Raw genomic sequence first — 5,249 nt, 5'->3', positions numbered from 1 at the left:
GGGCTGAAAAGTTTCTGTAGATACTCTGACAGGTTAAGGAAGTTCTCTATTCCTGGTTTGCTAAGAATTTTGGTCACGAATAGATTTGAATGTTTTACAGTTTTCTCTGCACTAAGATAATTACATTATTTTATCCTTCCTTTGCTGCACTAATGAATAAATTACATATTTTGATTTTCATGTAATACTATCTTGCATTCCTAAAATAAACCCAAACTCATATATGTGGATTATCCTTTTAAAATACTGGATCTTGGCTTGGCGCAGTGGCTCACCCCTGTAGTCTCAGCACTTTTGGAGGCCGAGGTGGGTGGATCACCAGAGGTCAGGAGTTCAAGACCAGCCTTGCCAACATGTCGAAACCCCATCTCTACTAAAAATACAAAAAATAGCCGGTTGTGGTGGTGCACTTCCGTAGTCCCAGCTGGGAGGCTGGGACAGCAGAATCACTTGAACACAGGAGGCAGAGGTTGCAGTGAGCCAAGATCGGGCTATTGCACTCCAGCCTGGGCAACAAGAGCGAAACTCTGTCTCAGAAAAACATAAATCAAATGAAATGCTGGCTTAGTGCAGTAGCTCATGCCTGTAATCCCAGAACTCTGGGAGGCCAAGGCGGGCAGATCACTCAAGCCCAGGAGGTCAAGGCCAGCCTGGGTGACATAGTGAGATCTTATCCCTACAAAAAAGTACAAAAAAAAAAAAAGTCAGGTGTGGTGGTGCAGGCCTATAGTCCCAACTACTTGGGAGGCTGAGTCCGAAGAATGACTTGAGGTCAGGAGATGGAGGCTACTGCGAGCTATGATCAAATCAACGCACTCTAGTCTAGGCGGCACAGCGAGAGCTCACCCCAGTAATCCCAGCACTTTGGGAGGCTGAGGCGGGCGGATCACTTAAGATCAGGAGCTTAAGACTAGCCTGGCCAACACAGTGAAACCCTGTCTCTACTAAAAATAAAAAATAGCTGGACATGGGGGTGAGCACCTGTAATCCCAGCTACTTAGGAGGCTGAGGCAGGAGAATCACTTGAACCCAGGAGGTGGAGGTTGCACTGAGCCGAGATCACGCCACTGCAGTGCAGACTGGTCCACAGAGCAACACTCTGTCTCAAAAAAAGAAACAACAAAAAAAATAAAGTTGGATCTATTTATATTTTGTTTGGGATTTCGGCATCCATATGCATGAATGACATTGGCTAATTTTTCTTTTCTTTAATGTTCTTGTCAGCATTTGATATTAAAGTAATAGTGCCTCAAAAACAACTTGGGAAGTATTTTCCCTTTTCTATTTTGCACAGGAATTTGCATCAGATTGGCATCATTTCTTTAAATGTTTGCTAGAATTTGCTGGGGAAGTTACATAGACTCAGAATGGAGTTTTTGTTGCTGTTGTTGTTTTTTGACATAATCTAATTGTCAGCCAGGCTGGAGGGAGTGCAGTGGCTGGATCAGAGCTCACTGCAGCTTGAACCCCTGAACTCAAGCAGTCCTCCCACTCAGCCTCCAGAGTTGGTGGGACTACAAGATTTTAAAACTTTTCTGTAGAGGGCCGGGCGCGGTGGCTCAAGCCTGTAATCCCAGCACTTTGGGAGGCCGAGGCGGGTGGATCATGAGGTCAGGAGATCGAGACCATCCTGGTCAACACGGTGAAACCCCGTCTCTACTAAAAATACAAAACATTAGCTGGGTATGGTGGCGCGTGCCTGTAATCCCAGCTACTCAGGAGGCTGAGGCAGGAGAATTGCCTGAACCCAGGAGGCGGAGGTTGCGGTGAGCCGAGATCGCGCCATTGCACTCCAGCCTGGGTAACAAGAGCGAAACTCCGTCCCAAAAAAAAAAAAAAAAAAAAAAACTTTTCTGTAGAGAGGAGGTCTCTCGATGTTACTCAAGCTGGTTGCAAACTCCAGGGCTCACACGATCCTCCCTCATTGGCCTATGAAAGTGCTGAGATGACAAGAGTGAACTGTGCCCTGCCTGAAGCATTTGTAGAAAAGTTTTCACTTATGAATTCAAGTTCTGAAGTGGTATGGGAGTATTTAAATTTTATCTATTTTTTTGTGTCAATTTTGGTAAACCATATTTTTCTGGAAATTTGCCCATTTCATCTACAAATTCAGAGCTATTACAATCAAGTTATTATGAACTCATTTAAGCTTTTTCATGTCTGCAGAATCTGTGGTGATATGCTTTTTCATTTTCCATATTGTTTATTTTAAAGGCAAAAAGTCACCTGTTTTGTGTCAATAGTAAATAATTGGTTTTTTGTTGTTTTTCTGAGACGGAGTCTTGCTCTGTCACCAGGCTGGAGTGCAGTGACATGATCTCAGTTCACTGCAACCTCTGCCTCCTGGGTTCAAGCAATTCTCCTGCCTCAGCCTCCTGAGTGCTGAGACTACAGGCATGTGCCACCATGCCCAGCTAATTTTTGTATTTTTAGTAGAGATAGGGTTTCACCGTGTTGGACAAGATAATCTCGATCTCTTGACCTCATGATCCACCTGCCTTGTTCTCCCAAAGTGCTGAGATTACAGGTGTGAGTCACCACGCCTGGCCAGTAAATCAGTTTTTATCAATCTTAATTTTTTTTAATGGAGTCTTGCTCTGTAATCCAGGCTGGAGTGCAATAGCGTGGTCTGGGCTCACTGCAGCCTCCGCCTCCTGAGTTCAAGCAGTTCTCCTGCCTCAGCCTCCTGAGTAGCTGGGACTACAGGCGTGCACCACCACACCCAGCTGATTTTTGTATTTTTAGTAGAGATGGGGATTCACCATGTTGGCCAGGCTGGTTTTAAACTCCTGACCTCATGATCTGCCTGCCTAAGCCTCCCCAAGTGCTTTACAGGTGTGAGCCAAGGAGCCCAGCCAATTTTTGAATTTTTTAGAGAGACAAGGTTTCACCGTGTTCCCCAGGCTAGTCTTGAACTCCTCGGCTCAAGCAATCTTCCTGATTCAGCCTCCCAAAATGCTGGGATTATAGGCCTGAGCCACTGTGCCCAGCTAGCCAGTATTTTCAGCGTACAAAATTTTTGTTGAAGTTTTGTGTTTAGTAATTTCACAATCACTTCATTTGAATTACTTTCTCATTTCCATTATACTTCTTTTTCCCTGACCAATGGGCACGTGAGAAAAGCATGTTTTAATTTCCAGACACGTGAGGAGTTTCTACTTCTCTTTTTGTTACAGGTGTCCAGTTTAAATTGCATTAGAATCAGAGTACAGAGCTGTATGGTTTAAATTCTGTTTTTGTTTTTTTTTAAGAGGGAGTCTCACTCTTGTCACTCAGGCTGGAGTTCAATGGTGCGATCTCGGCTCATGGGAACCTCCGCCTCCCAGGTAAAAGTGATTCTCCTGCCTCAGCCTCTTGAGTAGCTGGTATTACAGGCATGTGCCGCCACCACCCGACTAATTTTGTATTTTTAGTAGAGACGGGGTTTCTCCATGTTGGTCAGGCTGGTCTCAAACTCCCGACCTCCGGTGATCTGCCCTCCTGGGCCTCCCAAAGTGGTGGGATTACAGGTGTGGGCCACTGCGCCTGGCCTAAATTCTTTAAAATGTATTGAGTTGCTTTATGGTCCACTGACAGTCAATTTTGAAAAGGTTCTTTACGTGCTTCAAAATAAAGTACATTCAGAAGTTTTCGGATTTGATAGGTGGAAGGTGAGGCTGGAAAGGCAGATCCATTCCACATCACCTCTATTGAAAAAGATCTGTGACCTGGTGCAGTGGCTCATGCCTGTAATCCCAGCACTTTGGGAGGCCCAGGTGGGTGGATCACCTGATGTCACAAGTTCAAGACTAGCCTGACCAATATGGTGAAACCCAGTGTGTACTAAAAAAAAATACAAAAATTAGCTGGGTGTGATGGCGGGTGCCTGTAGTCCCAGCTATTCAGGAGGCTGAGACAGGAGAATAGCTTGAACACGGGAGGCGGAGGTTGCAGTGAGCCAAGATTACACCATTGCACTCCAGCCGGGGCGACGGAGCAAGACTCCATCTCAGAAAGAAGGAAGAAAAAGGTATGTGAGGCCTGATGCAGTGGCTCACGCCTGTAATCTCAGCACTTTGGGAGGCCGAGGTGAGCGAATCATCTGAGGTTACGAGTTCCAGACCAGCCTGGCCAATATGGTGAAACCCCATCTCTACTAGAAATACAAAAATTAGGCATGGTGGCGCCCACCTGTAGTCCCAGCTACTAGAAGGGCTGAGGCAGGAGGATAGCTTGAACCTGGGAGGTGGAGGTTGCAGTGAGCCAAGATTACGCCGCTGTGCACCAGCATGGACAACAGAGCAAGATTCTTTCTGGAAAAAAAAATTATCTGCGAATAAGCGGACCCATGCAGTCCAAAAACGTTGATAGTCAACTATAATGACCTGATGTATTTTCTACCTTATAGAACAACACGTGCTTATTAAATTAAAAATGTTTATTAAAGTATTATTTCATAATCTTCTGCCTTTCTAGAGGCTTGGTGATGTCCAAGTTCAGCTTTAGGCAACTTAAGTTGCTCTCTTTTCTCTCTGTCTTCCTGGGTTAAAGAAAAGGATGAGTGTAATTAGGCTGTGAAAAATAAAGTATTTTATGTGAATGTAAAATAACTTCTACCAAAAAAAAATAAGTTTGGGGATTTAATTTTTAAAAATACTTCCATTAGGACAAGTGTGTTAATCATGCTATTCAATCTTTTATGTTCTTGCCAATTCTTTTGTCTCTTCTACCAAGGGGTATATTAATTCTGTAACCATGATTTTCTATTTCTAATTTTGTATTTTTTTTGAGACAGAGTCTTCTTGTTGCCCAGGCTGGAGTGAAGTGGTACAATCTCAGCCCACTGCAGCCTCACCCTCGTGTGTTCAAGCCATTCTCCTGCCTTAGCCTCCCAAGTAGCTGAGATCACAGGCATAGGCCACCAGGCCCAGCTAATTTTTGTATTTTTACTAGAGACAGGGTATCACCATGCTGGCCAGGCTGGTCTTGAACTCCTGAGCTCAAGGGTTCTGCCTGCCTTAGCCTCCCAAAGTACTGAGATTATAGGTGTGAGCCACCGTGTCTGGCTTGGTTTTTTGGGTTTTTAAAAAGACTATGTTTTTAGGGCATACTGCTTTATTTATCTGACGAAGTCTCACTCTGTCGCCCTGTCTGGAGTGCAATATCGTATTCTCAGCTCACTGCCACCTCTGTCTCCTGGGTTCAAGTGATTTTCCCACCTTAGCCTCCTGATTAGCTGGGATTACAGGCACCCGACATCTTGCCTGGCT

The sequence above is a fragment of the Cebus imitator genome, unplaced genomic scaffold, assembly GCF_001604975.1.
Source record: "Cebus imitator isolate Cc_AM_T3 unplaced genomic scaffold, Cebus_imitator-1.0 Scaffold427, whole genome shotgun sequence".
NCBI classification, from domain to species: domain Eukaryota; kingdom Metazoa; phylum Chordata; class Mammalia; order Primates; family Cebidae; genus Cebus; species Cebus imitator.
Note: the sequence above shows the minus strand (reverse complement) of the source record.